We start from the raw sequence: 17,721 nt of genomic DNA, 5'->3' as shown, positions 1-17,721 counted from the left end.
TGCAGATTGTATGGAAAGAAGGCTGATTTAGCGTGCTAACAATTTGAAGGCCACAGCATGATCCTTGGGGCTCCTGTCTCCCCCAAGCAGTTCCTCAAACAGCACAGAACATTCTGGGAGTACTCTAGGGGCCTAGCTCATAGACGATGCCAGCACTCCCAAGCTGTAAAGCAGGAGCATACACAGTCCTTTTGGGGCAGAGGTTGTGGCTGCAGCGGAGATCTTTCGCACCAGCAGGAACACATTTCCTCTAAATCTTCCTCCCCTGCTGAACTGGCTGCATAGCTGCTTTCATTTCCCCTCTCAGCCCCCCACACAGTCAGTAAGAGGCAAGGTAAAACATTTCCTCCCTGGATGGAGATCCATCACATTGGACAGGTGGGTCTTGTAAATTATTCAAAGGGGCTACACTCTGGCTTTGATTTACTCTCCACCCCATTTTCCCCCCATGTCTGATCCAATCTGAGCATACCATTCTACAAATCTTGCTACACGAAGTCAACCTTCTACTAGTCAAAGGTGGCAGTGATCCAGTGCGGGATCGGAGAAAGGAGAGGGATGCTGTTCCTGCTACTTCTTTGTACTGAAGGACGGAGACCACAGGCCTATGTTTGACGTTCGCCCACTGAATTCCATTCTGAAGAAACCCAAATTCAAAATGCTCAGCCTGTGTTAGAATCATTCTGCTCTGGATCCAAGAGGCTGCATGGTGTCCCTGGTTACGCAGGACACATTTTTCCATATACCCATTTTACAGTCCCAAAGGCATGTCTGTGGTTTATGGTGGGGGTCAGAACACTTCCAATTTGCTGTCCTCCAGTTCTTTCTTACCTCTGCCCTTTCGGTGATCATGAAAGTGATAGCTGTTCACTTTTGAAGGTTAGGGCATATATATGTTCCCGTACATCAGCGACTAGCTGCTCCAGGTGCCCTCGCCACAGTCTCTTCGAGGTTTTCAAGGAGTAACCTGAAGTGACTCCTGAGCCCCTCACAGAGGATTCCCTTAATTGTTGCAATTCTAGCCACGGTGGGCTTCAAGGCTTTCCCTATGTTGCAGTGAGTCCGGGACATTCAGGATATGATCACACTGTTTCAAGCTCAATCCTGGGTCATGGTGATGACTCGGAGTTTTTAAACATATGCCTTGTGCATCATTCACATTCTAAACACCAAATGACATGTATGGGTCAATCACTGTAACGTCAAGTTCTAGTGGGCTCAGCTTTGGGGCTGCATTTCCGGCTCTATTCAGTTATTGTAGGAGATAGAGCAGGATCTTCAGTGATGGCTGACAAACACCTACCTGACCAGCGGCAGGGCGCTCTCCCTGCCCCTCCCTGCCTCTACTGTTGTGACAGATGCTTCACTGTTAGTTTGGGTTGTAGCCTGTGGAGGTGGAGATCAGCGGCCTCTGATCTCTTGTGAGGACCAGCACATTATACATTTTCTGGAGCTTTGAGCAATCCACCTGGCCTGGAAAGCTTCCCTCCATCCATCAAGGGGACACTGGTGTAGGCCCTCATGAAGAACACAACCACTATGTGGCACTGAATCATGCAGGGCGAAGTAAAGTCCAAGATCCTTCCCGGGAGGCCCTAAATCTCTCGAGGTGGATGGAGCAGTAGAATGTCTATCTGGTTGCCAACCATTTGACAGGATCCCTGCCAGCGCTGATGAGCTCTACAGATGTTGACCGGTGGCCGAGGGTATCGTCAGTCAGTGTGATATGCCCTGGCTAGATCGATTTGGTACTGTCGAGAATGCACAGTGTCAAAACTGTTGTGCCCGGGGGGGGGTTTCCTCTATGGTTGTCCCTGGAGGACACTTTGTCTGCAATGAGACACTTAGCTCCTGTACGCATTTCCACAGCTACTTTTATTGCCTCAAGTTGGAGGAAATTTAGGTCAGACGAGTCAAGTTAATCATTCCTAACTGGGCCCTGAGCGCATAGTATCCAAAGACCCTAAGTATGAGCATGTTCCCCCACCATCTGGCTTCAGCTATAGGGGGGCCTCCTGTCTTAGCAACAGGGGACGTCTGCACCCACGTCTCCACAACCCACAACACCTCCATGTGGGGAGATTGACTGTCAGCAGTTAAATGTGTTCGATCGGCTGGCTGAAGTGGTCGATGTTATCCTTGCAGCCAGACTCCTGTCGATAAAGTCAATTTGTGGGGTGCGCTGGGAGAAATTTGTTGTCTGTTGTGGCACTCATCATGCTAAATCTCTGCAGGCCAAACATTCTGACTTACTATTGTTTGTTCTAACGGTAGCTGACACAAACCTGAAGAAGACACAGTTAAGGGGTATCTGTTGCCCTTTTAGTCTTTGTTTTTACCTGATCAACCTTCTCTATACTACATCACATGTTGTGATGAGTTTGATCAAAGGTCTGTTTCCCCCCAAAGCTGATTGACATGCCACAATAGGATGTGAGCTTAGCATTGACAGTTCTTATATGCAAGCCTTTTTTTGCTGATGCACAGCTGTTCACTGTGACTACTTGCACTCAAAATTGATTTCTCAATTGGCATTACCTTACTACATGAGTGAACTGCAGGTGTTCTTAGTGCTACTGTTCTACACCACCTTCTTCCCAGACAAATTAGTACTAAGGACCCGGGCAGACTTCTCACCCAATGTAGTGATACTTTTTCATATCCACCCATATATCATTCTGCCAATATTTTTTTACTTCTGCTCATCCTTCAAAAGAGGAGGATTGACTCCATCTGCTCAACCCTCAAAGGACTTCAAGTTTTTACAATGACCACACAGAAAACAAATTGTGACTGGTCAGCTCGTTATCCAGTTCTGTGCTGCAAAGAATAGGGAGGCATTGCAGGAAAGGATTCTTTTAAAATTGATATTCCTTTGCATCAAAATCTGCAAAGCGCTGGCCAAGAAGTAACCCCCTGAAGTCTTGTGGTCTCTTTCCAATGGGGCCAAGACCACTATGACCGCATTGACGAGGGAGAGGGTGCCAATGCTAGATCTGCCACGGCCTGACATGAGCATCTGTGAAAACAATCACAAATCACTACACCCTTGACAAGGCAGGCCACTGTGACTCTGTCATGCAAGGCATTCTGGTTGGAGTCCATTCTCTAGAGCTTCCACTTTTCAGGAGGCAGTGCTGTATCTGTTCTGAAGATTGGAAAACAGTCATTAGAAGCATCTATCGTAAGAACAAGCTACTTACCTTCAATAACGTTCTTTCTAGTGGATACTGTGCCTAAAGGTGCTTATATGCCGCCCTGCTCAGTCACGGGGCGGTACTGAGTTGCTGTGGCGCCACATGTCTGCATGTGGGTGTCTTGCTGTAGAATTCTCTGGCTCCTAGGCATATTCTAAAGGTGATGAATGTGCAGTGCAAGCCAGCGAAATTCTTGATCTGGTGTAATGTAGGAATGTTTCTTTAGGTTGTAACAGTCTGGCTCCTCGATTGTTGCTATCTCTTCAGTTTAAATGTCAATTTCTTCTGGGCTGTAAACAATTTTACATAACATCAAGGTTTGGTCAGTTTACAGCTGTGAAAGCTGATGCTGCGGGAGGGTTCCTTCTCAGCAACATTAGGTGAGAACTGATGTGTTTGGTTACTGCTGTGATATGGTGGACAAATGACAGACCTGAATTGCTCTTTACTTAAAGGTTCTTTAAAACATTGGTTGGAGATGGCGGGACGCCTGCTGCTCTGGCCAAGTAAATGGAACACTAGTGTGCAAGATATCTCTTACTTTAAAGATTTACATTTTTGCCCTCATTTTGTTAGAGATAGTTCTCTTTTATCCAACAATGAACTTGTTTCAAACATGCCTTGATGTTTTAGCAGATGGCCATGTGACTACCCACGTATGCAGGAAGCGGAATGTGGTTGGCATGTGGAACTGTGGATGTGAGATGAGTTTGGCCAATGGTCTCGTGTGTATATCATGAATAAAAGGGGAATTAGAGGGGATACCTGAGGTGCCGCACAGTATATGGTCCTCACAGTAAATGAAGTGCCAATCTTGACCTGCTTGCTAGAGTGACAAGGAGTGGCATCACTCGAGAGTTATTCCAAGTACGGCTGCCTATTTCTACAAACCTCAGTGATGTTTTCAGTCGCTGATAGGTCAAGAAGGATTAAGATTTCAGATCGATCCACATTCAAAGCTGATAGAACTTCCTTCTGGATTCCAATGATTGCAATGTTTGTCGACCTACCCAGGCTTCAATCAGAATATGTATTATGCAATTTTTAAATGCTAAAAGGTAGTTTTCATGTAAACTCCCGTACCAGATATTGCTAATAAAGGATCGGAAGAAATGCTTTAGTCGTTCCATTGCCCTTTGATTTACCAGTAATTTCTTCGATAGCAGAGTGATTGTAGAATATTTAAGGGTTCTGGAAACTGCTAATTGTTGCTGCAGAGAAGTATTTATGATACTGGTTATCTTTGTGGTAAGTGTAGAGAATTTGGACTTTATTTTGATAATTTTGCCTGCTACATTTAGGATCTTAATACTTTGCCAGCTGCTTCCACATATAATCTAGTATTAATTACATCGGCAAATAAAAAGAAAGGAGATAGGATTGTGGGTGTACCAGTAGGCCTATGAGTTTGTGTCCCACTATTCTCTGATATTTCCTTCCGGACCTTAATATTTAATTCTAAAAGAGCATCAGGTTTTCAGTGTTGATCAGTGACAACAAGAATAATCCTTACCTCCTCTTTTTCCATAACTTCCTCTTCCTGGAAAATCTAAAAACAATTGTCTGGTTTAGTTAGAAGCCTGTTTAGCTCGTGTAAGGTGTTAGATTTTTTTGGGGGGCGAATGACTAGTAACCCCAAATGAAAAAAATGACAACTCTTGTCAGGGTGAACCCTTAAACCAACACATTATCCAGAGCTCAAAACCCTAGTGTTTATGGCACAGAGCATACAGGCTTAACTTAGCGCAATGTGTAAAGTATTTATGCAGGACCAAAACAGTAATAAAGTCAAAGTACAAAACAATAAAAATCCCAATCCAAATTAAAAAATAGATAAAATGTAATCAACAGAATGAGAAAAATCTAGTAAGGAGAACCAGAGATATGAATTTCTAAAGTGTTAAGCAAGTCATAAAGTGCCAATAACAGTCATTGGTCGTGGAAGACCAGAACATAGGCACAATTTTGCCTCAGTTTACAAAATAGAGGACAACCTGAGCTTGCTAGCTTTGTTATGCAATAGACTGCAAAACATATCGCCCCTTTTGATCTTCTTACAGGAAGTGGAATCGGCGAACCAACATAGCTCAGGGAGCAAAACGCCAGGTCAAGATTGGGTGCTGATGGACCTGGTGAAATGCATGCCCAAGATATGGGGCCCCTATACTACTAATACATTCAATTCTTGCTTAACAGTTAACATACCTCACTCCTGGTCCACTGCAACTATAGTGCCACTATTTAAAAAACGTGATTGCTTGTCTCCCAAATGCTATCGCCCTCTTTCACTTATTGATAACACATCAATCTGATCGGCAGAGTTATATACGACCGTCTACTTAATTCGCTGCTGATAAGGGCATTCTGTTGCCTTTTCAATTTGGTTTTCGACCAGATTTAGAGACAAAAAGCAATGCCTGAACCTGGCTATGATAATTTCTAAGTACATCCATGCCAGGCATTGTCCTATCCATCTCGCCTTTTTGGATCAGTCCACCCCCTTTGATTCAGTTAGCAAAGTCAAGTTATGGCTAATGTTGCTGGACCTAGGAGTGGGTCTCCCTCTGGTAAACATTTAATGCTCTTTACACTCTGATCTTTCAGCCAGAGTCTGCCAAACGCTCAGGGTGAGCTTTCATCTGAATTTATGTTGAAGAGCAGAGTCCGGCAGGGGTGCATATTGGTCCCCATGCTTTTTATCATTTATATAAAGGGTCTAGTGGCTTATTGAACTTCCATTCAAGCAAATCCACCTAGAATAGCTGGCACTTCGGTGCCCGCCCTTTTATACACAGACAACACAGTTCTTCTAGCTCTTACCCCTAACGCACTGAGACAACAGGTGAAGAGTTGTGCTACCTTTATGCAAGGTCTTGATATATATATATATATATATATATATATATATATATATATATATATATATATATATATATATATATAACCAATGTAAATATATGGATGTATAAAAAATATGGATTTATCCTTGTATATAAACATGTAAAGTTGATTTTATATCGTAGAAATGTTTTTAACATTTTCTATTTATGCATATATATTTTTTCTTAAACATTTGGGAGTAATATGTTTATATTGTTAATCGGGCACTATGCCCTATATGAAATGTTTGCTGCCGGAATACACACGCAGTATTTTTTCTCTGTTCATGGCTTAATTGTAAACAGCCGTTACAATGCACTGACTTTGACTATAAATGCCCTTGTTTGTGTTTATGGCACATCATGTGATCAAGCCTCCTTGGAGGCGAAACGCGTCATGGCGGATTGCTGGCACGATTTTGCATAAATAAAGCACTAAGGATCTAGCACGAAATGGTGGTTTCTCTCTACGTTATTCTGTCTCTGCGGGAGTAGGAGATATGGTGAATGGCGTTTTCTGTATATAATATATATATAATATATATATATATATATATATATATATATATATATATATATATATATATATATATATATATATATATATATATATACATACATATATATATATATATATATATATATATTATACGATGCCACACATTATGTCCTGTGGACTCGGTGAAAGAAAGCTACATAAAATCACAATCAAGGGCCAGACCCTAACGAGTGCAGAAAACTTCCCTTATCTACGCTTGAGTGATAGTTCCTCAGGCTCGTGGACCACTCAGCTCACCCATGCCAGCCGTAAGCTCTGTCGAACTGCAGGGGAGTTTGTAACCTTATTAGACCTGGTGGTAGAGGGACTCTCTTGACAGCACTGAAGGTGTATAATTCTCAATGCATTAGCGCAGGTACCTATGGTGCTGGAGTGTGAAGTTTCAATAAATGTAGCTCCCTGCAGGCTGAGGAAAAACAGGTATTCTGTCGGATGTTAACCCTACCTCCCACTACCTCTAGTTATGTTATCCATTCCGAATCAAAACAGGGTTTTATCTCCTATAAGGTCCTATTTGTTCCTCTTTTACTATGGACCAGCGTGTAGACGAACCCTACCGCAACGCTATGCAGGGATATTATTCTTCATTGTCTCAGCCTGGATAAGGCTTTTCATATTCCATAGCTGAGATATATTTGTGACACTTTTACAAACCTGGGTCTTTATTCTTTAATGACTGAACCTAGTAGTTTAACCAAAGCTGACAAAACAAAGGTCAAAGCAGTATTTCTTGAGCGCTGTGAAGATTTAAGAACGAAAAACAAGTTGGCAAAACCGCTCATTATTATAGATCATTAGCCATAGGCGAACTCCCTATGTATTTATCTTTAGATCTCTCAAAGCGGGAGTGATCGCTGCTTTTTCGTTTTAGGGCTGGTACATTTTATTGTTCTTTGTGTTTCAAAAGCTTTCAAGACCCAGAGAGAAACCTAGTATCTTCCTGCCCCTGCGATATTCAATCTGTAAAATCACTTCTGCATTTTATATTCTTTTTCAATTACCACGTAAGCAACTTTTAAAGCCCCTGCTACGCAAATTAGGGATCCAGCAGTGCGAAGTAGCTTTGGTCCACTTACAGCACCTTTGCTCACCTGAAACCTGCTTTCGGGTATGTGCCTTCTTCAAAGCAGCCATTTCGGCCAGAAATAGTATGATGGGATAATTTGTGCAGTGCTTTATTGCATTGTTTTGCTTTGTTTTATACTCAATATATGTATTTATCTTCTAGATGTATTTCATAAGCCCCTAGACGACTGAACGCATGCTAGTATATATTAGAGGAGATTAACTCCTTGGCACTATATGCCCAGGTAGACATGACTCATATTTAATGTATTCTTAATTAAAGGTAGAGGTGCCCTCTTCAACTGTTGCACTAAGAGGAGTACACAGCGGATCCTTTTATGAATGTTTTGTTCCCCTTTGTCTGGTTTGGATCAAATGAGTCACAACTGTTTTGGCACCTGGAGTACTTGAGTATGAACTTGTGACCAAGAGAGCCCGACGCCCACCCAAGACTGCCAAGATAAGGAATGGGAGACTACCGCATGTCGATTATCCTCTTCTGTCCGTTTTCCACAGGACGAGTGGAGCTGGGATAACACGCCGTTATACCCAGCCAAGAAGGAAGAAAAACTCGACGATGCCTTTAACTGGGCTTTCCAGTACAAGGAAGCCCCGCCCCTTCACGACGTCAACACAATGCTACTGGATAAAGAAAAGGAAGAGGAACAGTTGGCGTGTGACGACACTGGAAGAGTACAGAAGGAAGGCGTCTCAGCAGTGTTCGGAGAGGAGTATCGAGGATGAGAAGCAGTCAATAACAGAGGGGAGAGAAGGCCGGTTCCCGAGGGACCCAAAATAGAGCCTAGAGACCAACGATACCACCCGCCGCCGAGCCACGTTCCTGGAGGAGCGTGGCTGAACCAGGTACAGGAGAGGTTCTCGGGTTGGGTAGGGAGGCGGGGAAGCCCGGCGGTATAGCGCCGACTCTAGGACATCTCACTTCCGAGTCTAAACCCCGTAAGACCGACTCACCAACCCCTCACTTGAATTCATCACCCCTTGCAGTAGTGAGAAGTGAAGTAACACTTGTAAATAGTGCACATCAACCCAGCTGTGACCCTTGCACTTCCCTGGTTCCTTGGGTAGTTAATAGAGAATTGAGGACGGCATTCCTGACACCCTGTTTCTTTCTCCTTCTTTCTCATCCACATAACTGGATTTGACTGGCGAGATATACAAGGATCCCAAAGAGGAGCTGGGAAGAGGAGAATTGACACCAACACCATCTTGCAGCCACGGATCCGGCTCACTCAATGCGAGAGAGACTCCGTACCCGTCCTAAAAAGATCTTTAAGAAAATAAAGCCCTACTTACCAAGACCTGGTCTTCCGTCCCTTACTTCCACCACGCCACAGAACTGTATACCTGAATGTCCATTAACCTGGAAATTCGCTGACTGAATTTTTAAAAGCATGCTTCTGCTTCAGGTTTTTTTAAAATATAATTTTAGCATTTACTTAATAGCTTTAATTTTGTTGCATGATGAATTTGTACTGTACTTCATGTACTTTTATGGTCTATTTGCAATTAGACAGAATAAAGATTTTTTTATTGATTTGATTGACTCTTGTAGCTTGTTTTGTCCCAGTAGCTTGGTAAGCCTTATGAGCCTTCACGTCCATTTCCTTGTCCTGGCTACAAGAGAGGGAGCCGGTCCAGTCTTCTTGGCTCTTCTCAAGTCTTGGACAGAAGGTTCAGTCCTCTTATCTTCCTTTTTTCCAGGTGTAGGAAAGAAGGATCTGCTTCTTATGGTTATCCCCACTTTTTGCTTGATGTGATGTTGTTTTTGACTAGTCTGACTTTGATCCTGCTAATCAGGACCCCACTCTATCTGCTTTCTCCCTACATTGTTGTATTCAGTACTTGGGTACATCCCAGATTGGATACTGGGGTACCCTATTCAGTCCCTAGTATATGATACCCATGTACCCAGGGCATAGGTTCCCCAGAGGTCTCCCATGGGCTGCAGCATGTATTGTGCCACCTATGAGATACCATTCAAAATGGAACTACAGGCCTGCCATTGCAGCCTGTATAAGTTGATGCATGTACTACTTACTAAAGGTATAGGTTTACTATATCTAAAGGTCACTACACTTAAAACCTATAAGTCAGCCCTATAGCAGACATTTGCGGTCCTGAATGCAGGGTGCTTGGTTCAAAGTGAGAGAATGCCCCTGCATGAGCAGGAGACCCCTGCAGCCTACGGATTCCATTCTCTCGGGTTGTCAGTGAAGCAGACATATACTATATAGAGGGGCATCGCTTAATTACGCAATGACCATTTCAAAGCCGTCTGCAACGAACCGCATCATGTTTGGTATCGAACATCTTGCAATCATACACCCACATTATGAACGGTATGGGAGGTATGATTCCAGGCACTGTCAGAGCCCTCCGTTAGACTCTTAGTGTTCCCGGTGCCAACCTTCTAGCCCCGGACAGCACAACATTTTTGCTGCCGACCAGAGACCCATTTCTACCCTCTTGCTGCTGAGCCAAGCTCGAGCAGAGGAAGGTGGCACAATAGGCATCCTGTCCGATCCAGATCAGATTTAGTGTATTGGGACCAGGTAGGTGCTTTTGCCAGCACCAGAAAGTCTGCGTGAGAGGCTCATTTGGTGTCCCTTTGCATAGACCAGTTCATACCAGTTGGGAGCCGTTGGCTCCCGCTCTGGCGTGAAAGTGGACAAAGGACATAGGAGTAACCTCCCCTCTGTCCAGACCCACCCTTGGGAAGGTCGCCTGAATCTTAGCAACCCTTTTCCTATGGTACTTAAGTGCTTCCCTGGGTGTAGGTGCCTAGAATTGTTGTGGGATAAAATTCAGAACTGACACCTCTGCACTTCTATCGTCTGGGCACTCTGGACTTCGTTTGGGCCTGACTTCATCTCCCTTCCAGTCTGCTGCATCGACTGTGCCTGTGCACTGTACAGGATCCATGCAGGACCTGTATAGCATCTAAGACACTTGAAGGAATCTCCCTTGAAGTGAAGGAGTCACTTCCCTGCGTTCGCAGGCACCTCAACACTGCTGACCGGTCTGCTAATTCCGTACTCTTGCAGACTCTGAAGGGTTCAACAACACAGGCGGTGGTTTCCTACGTCCCGCGAGGCCCGAGCTGTCCTCTCACCAAGTTTGAGGCCAGTATCCCTCGTGGCGGCTGCAATAACCGAACCCCTGTGCACTGCGTTCTTTTGCAAGTGCAAAGGCTTGTTGGTAACTTTGCAACAAGTGCAATGGGCTCTAAGTAGCCCAAATGTCCGGAAACTTCTTCCACTAAGATCTTCAGCCACACCACCTCGTGGGCACCGTGGCCTGCTCCTTTTGGTGAGCTGCACGAGGTCCTCTCACGACTCCTGTGCCTCCGGACTGTGGGTCCATTTGAAGATGTGGTGAGCCCCATGAACCTTGCTGGTCCCAACTTTCTACCTTCTTGACTTCCTGCGTGAGTTGCATTTGGCAAGGACTGTTGGTGCTCCCGCTAGACACCGACCCCTCAGCACTCAACATCCTTCGTGGGACAGCTTGTATCCGGGTCCTCCTTGTCCTCAACGTCACCTGGTCCTCAAAGTTGCAGAGTTGAGGTCATTGTCATCTTTCCTCAAGCACCCGACATCGGAGGGCATTCATCTTTTAGGTCTCCTGGTCACTCCCGAGTAAACATAGACTCTGTCCCTCTGCTTTCAGGTACTCCTCTTCAAGAATCCACGTTTGGATTCCCACTGACACTTTACTCCTCTTGCAGCAGCTGCACTTTCTTTGAAGTCCTCCATTTGGTTTGTCTGTGGTTTCTGACACAACTTCACCCATATGCACCGGGCGTCCCTGGTGTAGGTAACGTGGGTACTAGAGTGGGGTGGCTCTCCAACCTTCTAACTCCCAAGGGTTTCTTCAGCGTCCTTTGGGAAGGGGCCCTAATCCTTTAAAAATCCAACCACGACTTGCACAGAATTGTACGGAGCAAGCGGTCCTGTACTCACCTTGCACACGATCTCCGTGGGGTCCCTATCTACTTACCTTGGGTGGTTCTGTGGGTCCCCAGCTGTTCTAGTGGTTCTGATACCACTTTTTTAATATATGGTTTGTTTCCCACCCCGTGGTCCACTGTGTATATCATGCTATTTACTTCTTTTCTAATTGAAGTATTGTGTGCATTGTGTTTATCTCCATGTTGGAGATACTTGAACATTATAGAAAGTATTATATAATAAATACATATTTTTATAAATACTTGGTGTGGTTCTTTTTCACGTAATCTCTAGTATAAGATTGCATTCTGGTAAAACAAGCTGCTTTACACTCCTGCTAGCAAGAAGTCTGAAGACCGCTCTCCACAGCTTCAACTTAAAGAGCTTTTTAAGGTTGTTTAAGACCTCTTAAATCACCATAAAGGTTTTCTGGACTGGTGCAAGGTGTCCACTTACATAAGTGTACTTCATATACCAGGCCAGCTTCTTACACCAGGAGTATTCTGAAGTGGGTGGCTGGAGGTGCCACATTATGCTTGGCATGAGGTAGTGGGTGGGAAGGACTGCTGAGCCACCCATAACCAATGGGGTAAAAGTTCCCAGGCCAATCGTACCCATTGGTATTTTCAAGAAGGCAGAAGTCTTCGGACAACTCTACACTTGGGGTTCGCGGGCTTGTGGATGTGTATGGTGTGTATTATGGTAATCCTAGTGTTCTCCCACATCTAGCACTCTACATACAATAAACCCAGAGATAGAAGTTAAATAGAACAAAGCAGGTTATCCAGCAACCAGACAGAGGATATATTAGAATTTTTGGAAATCCTGTGGGAAGCCCTTTGAGGTGCGTTCCAATTGTTACATATATTAAATACCAGTAGATCTACCATGCAGGATTCGACATTCAAGCAAGATTTGACATTTTAATATTAAAATGAGGCCCTCCGTGATTGTGAGGAGTTAACTAACACTTGCCTGTGAAATGGGAAACCACTTTGAAGTGCACCCCAAGTGTTATATGTCAAACCAAGCAGACCTGTTGAGGTGGATTTGGAAGGCTTTGACACTGTAGTATCAAAAAGTATGCTGTCCGCGCCACCCTGCATATTCTGTCAGGCTCAGATGAGTCCTCTCTGCCTATTTAGGTCAGCCTTTTGTTTGTTCCTGGGTAGCATTTCAAACCAATTCACACCTTTCAAATGCTAATTACTGGCTGTTAGAAGAGGGAGAGCAAATGCAGTGGGCCTCTAGAAGATTTAGGCAGGAGAAAGGTAACTTTTTGAAGTACATTTTCCTTAATAGTTATCAAAAATCTAACTTTACTGTTGAATTGTATTTCTGATAACTATTTAAAAAAGTGTTTTTTATTATTCTAGATGTTTCCTAGCCAATATTAGCATCAGTAAATGTAATCATGTAACCCCGTCTTTTCCCATTGAACAGCCAGCCAATGAACATAGCTTTTGGGACTTTGTCACTGTAAGGGCATGTTTAATTTTAAATTCCGAAATGTACTACTTTTAAATACAAGTACTCTGCCTTATGGGCAATAAGGCCTGCATATGGATGAGTTATAAATAATTAAAAGGAAGGCCTTGTCCTATCAAAAGGGATTATTTTCAGGACAAATTCACTGCTGAAAACTGCAACAATCAGGCTACAAATGTGAAGCCTGAAGTCCTGTTTGTACTATCACTGTAGTGAGTGGCCCAATTGGTACTTCTGTTCATTATTGACACTTGACTTACAGGCCGTGGTAAACGTATTACCATATACTAGTGACAAATAGGTAAGTTAAAAATGTGAATTAAGGATATGCCATTTTCACCAAGATAAAAGGGGGAGCAAAGGTTAGCAGAGATGATGTGCACATAGTTCTAGAGCCAGCAAAAGGTGACAAATCCATGGAGACATGCAGAAAAAGCATGTTTCCTAGTGCTTGGATGACATGATCTTTCTCAGTTTTTTCGATTGCTGTTATTTGAGCTTTGTATAGATCTGTCAGACACCTCTTGGTTTTTGTTTTCTGAATTGAACGAGATTTGTTAGCCATCTTCTCGGTTTGTCTTTATTTTTTAAGATGAAGAGCAGTAGAAGGTCAGTGCTACCATAATCTAACCAAACAAAAGCCCTTTCAGTAAATGTTGTTCTTAATTCAAGCTAGCCTGGCTGATGACTGCTGATTAGCCAGAAACCGGTCCCAGGATGCTTGTTTCCGGTCCAGGGAAGACATGGCTTGGCAGTTCGGGCTGGAATGTTCGCATGAGGCACAGGGTCAGACTGATTTGTATATGGCCATGTCTGAACTGGGGTGGTAGACAGGGCTGGACTGGCCGTAGCGGGTACCGGGCAATAGAGCTGGGGGGGGCAAGCACTTTGCCAGGGCCGGTTTTGGTTCCCAGTCCGGCCTTGGTGGTGGAGTTAGCTAAAGAATGATGATGGATTAAACACAGATCAGTTGACTGGGGGTGAGTGTTTGATTTGTTCCAGCGCTCTGTCCATCATCCCCTTTGGTATCGCATTTTTTGCCTTCCGTTGGCAGGGTATGCCCTGACGTGGGTCCCTTGTTCACATTGCCATTGGATTCAAGCTAGCCTGGCTGATGATGGCTGATTAGCCAGAAACTGGTCCCAGGATGCTTGTTTCCGGTCCAGGGAAGACATTGCTTGGCAGTTCAGGCTGGACTGTTCCCAATGTGGCGCAGGGTCAGACTAATTTGCATATGGCCATGTCTGAACTGGGGTGGTGGAGTGAACTAAAGAATGATGATGGATTAAATCCAGATTCGTTGACTGAGGGTGAGTGTTTGATTTGTTCCAGCGCTCTGTCCATCATCCCCTTTGGTGTCGCTTTGTTCTTACTTTTACGTTCTTCTGAATATCGAATAAGCTTGGCAAAGGTTCTTTTTCCCGTTTTCTAAGGATTATGTGATTTATTTATCCTCCTACGTATATCAGTGTGATTTGCGATACCCTCATAAAATATGTTGTATAGCAAATGGACCAGTGTCGTCATCACTTACAATTGTATGTTTGTTTCTAATTACTTTTACAAGACCTTCTGTTCCGTCCTTCACAGCTGTACATCCGTACATAGTTGCTGTTTTACCCCAAGGAGAGTTTAATCTCCTTCTTAACCAATCTGTAATCATTTAAAATGTTGCTTTTCTACCGAGGAAACTAGTGTTTTTAATGCTTGTTTGTATTGATATTGAATTTTCAGCGTGCTTTTGACTTGACTCCAGGTGCTTGGTAAATACTCTTCCCACAGAGTACAAACAAGCCTTCAATAATAGCTCATACAGTTGCCAAATCTCCAGGCACTTGGGCGCTTTCATTTAATTCCATCCAAACCTCCTTTGCTTTTATGAGATATCTTTGGGGTGTCTAAGTACCTTGTGCTTCCCAAGACCTGCTTGAGGATGAGTGTGGGCCTATTGCTATTGAAATCCCCCTTTCTTACCAAGTTCTGATCTCTAAAGTAGGCAAAACTAAAGAAAGTGTGTTTAAATTGCTGCACTTGTTCTCGACTCTTCCAAATTTTGGAAACTTTTTATTTTGCATCAAAACTTTTTGGAAAATGTGTTTAATATGACCCGTAGCAATTTAGCCCAACAAGGTGGGAGTCCGAAGGCTTTCATCCAGCTCCTCAGCCTTCCCGAATGGCCTGCGTACTTTCCTTTCACATTTGCTCATTTGTTCTTTGAAACTTTGTAGATGTGCTCGTTAATACCCCCTCTCTAGGTGCCACTTGGGTACTCATGTGTTTATGCTCCACGCTTTTTCTATTGCAATGAATGGCATAGGACAGCTACCTACGTCCCACTCCTTACAAGAATGTACCATTCTCTTGACCCCTCCCATTGCACTTCACGCTCCTTCCTCCTCGTGATGTGTGCACGCTTCGTGGCCTATTGCGGCCCATGCGCGCGCGCCTCTCTCTCTCGGGTGTTGCACTGTCTCCTAATGCAGCACTCTATCTTGCTGCCAGCACTTAAAATTCCCCTCACTCAGCAGGCAGCGGACGGATGAGGGAGATGCACGGGCTGCCGTCATCCTGCAGCACAGCGGGCCGGCGAGGGGTGCTGCATCATAGCCCAGGCCTCCGACGCTTGGAGCAGTCGGCGCGGGTGCTGTGACGGCGCAGCTGCCCTCCGGAGAGCTCTCCATGAAGGTTCTTATTGATTTCACCTTCTGTGTTGCTGAGAGGGTCGCACATCCATTTACTGTCCTGCAGTTTTCATCACCGATCCCTAGCCGGAAGCGGACACTGCCTGCTTACCCTGGGATTGCCCTGCAGTAAAGGCTGTTTCAGCTACTTTTTTTCCTTGGAGTAAAATTGGTGGCTGGTGACGTGCTCTGTTTGTCTCCTGGCTTTGAGAGGTGTCTCGCATTTGATGTCATGGTGGTTTGGGAGGAGTAGCCTTTAAACTGTTGTGATCCACGATTGCTGAAAGCATCATGCAGTGCAATGCTGCAGCTTGTTTTTTAATCCGGGACCTGTGCGGGTAGACTAGTTATTAACTGTGTGGGTGGGGGCACCGGCTGGATGACATCAGTGCTCTTGGTTGTTTAGAATGGGTTCCTTGAAGGTGGAGGTACATGATGTAAGCCAGGTGGGGGAAGGCTGCACAGCACACATAAAATAAGTGGAGTTATGAGTACGACACGTAATCTCGGGGAAATTGGGATTGTACGAGTTTTAATAGATGAGCTGGGATTGTGCAAAACTAACTGAAGAGGCGAGCTTGTAGGATTTATATTGCATGAGATGTGGTTATGGGATTCAGGTGGTTGCAGGGGGAGTTTTTGCTGAGACACTTAGTAGAGTGGGGCTGTGCAATGCACGTTATTTACTATTGGATTACATGATAGACTCTGGATTTTGAGAGTTTGTGGTGCCGAGTGGGAGAGGTGGGACTTTGTGGTGCCGACTGGTGAAAGGGTGTGTGAGTCACACTAGGTGACGTCAGGTTGTGATATCTACAGGTTCATAGGCGCAGTGCCCCTTGATAGAGCTGTCGGATTACACAACACTACTAGTGCAACTGTGGTGGATGCACCTATTGTCTCAGGTGGATCTGTGTGATACATATTGGTTCTCGTGGGTGTGTTTGAGGCCTAATTGATTCAAGGGGCGATGGATGAGGTCTGTATTTATGAAGGGTGTTTGAAGCCACCTGCATCTTGTGGTTTGGGTGATGTCCATAGGTTCTTGTGGTGGTTTATGATGCCCTCGGGTAAAAGTAGGTTTGCTGGATGCCTATGATCGCCACTCTTAAATTGGGGTTGAATGACGTGGGTTAAGTTAATTTGGCACTCGATTTATGACCGTTTTTTCAGGTGCTACTCACTGGTCAATATGGTATTGTGGCATACTAGTTGTTATATATGGTTGTATTAAGATCATTCTGTTTGTGGCTTGTTCAAATCTCTTTGGGCTTACTGGTTGTATAATGCCCATAGGTTCAGGCAGGGTTGCATGATATTCATTCATGTGTTGTATAATGCCCATAGGTTCAGGTGGGATTGCATGATACTCATTCATCCATGTGTTGTATGATGCCCACTGGTTCATATGGGATTGCATTTAAACCAACTGGGTCTTGTGCAATTATATTTATATTTTTGCTGTTTGAGACAGGGTTGTTGCTTCCCAGTTGTTTGAGGCAGGATTGAATGATTCGGATTGGTTCATGTGGGGCTCTGCTTTTCACATTCTTTGAGATTTGGTTGTGTTTTGCCCTCTGGTTGTGGCAGGGTGGTATCTGATGCCTAGTGGTAGGGTTCATATGATATATAACCAACAATTTAGTGAAAGCGAATGAAATATATATTGATAGTGCGGTTGTATGTCTGTATGTATGTAAGTTTTTTCATGTGGCTTAGGCGATGCACAGTGTTTGAGATGGTGGTTGAAAAGGGGAGGGGTGCTGTTGTGTGGTTAAGGTGGAGCTGTGTGATGCATACTGATTGATATGGGGTTGCATAATGCCCAGTGGTATGGTCAGGAATATGTGGTAGTCACTTTTGGAGTTATGGTTGAATGAC

General features: G+C 44.3%; 1 protein-coding gene across 4 annotated transcripts in view; it reads left to right on the top strand.

Annotated features, from left to right (window-relative positions):
* Positions 1-17,721, top strand: part of PKN1 (protein kinase N1) — an 815,639-nt gene that overhangs the window by 379,751 nt on the left and 418,167 nt on the right. The gene's annotated exons all lie outside the window — the stretch shown is intronic.

This window comes from Lissotriton vulgaris, chromosome 1_1 (genome assembly GCF_964263255.1).
Source record: "Lissotriton vulgaris chromosome 1_1, aLisVul1.2, whole genome shotgun sequence".
NCBI classification, from domain to species: Eukaryota; Metazoa; Chordata; class Amphibia; order Caudata; family Salamandridae; genus Lissotriton; species Lissotriton vulgaris.
Note: the sequence above shows the minus strand (reverse complement) of the source record. Positions and strands in the feature narration are given on the sequence as shown.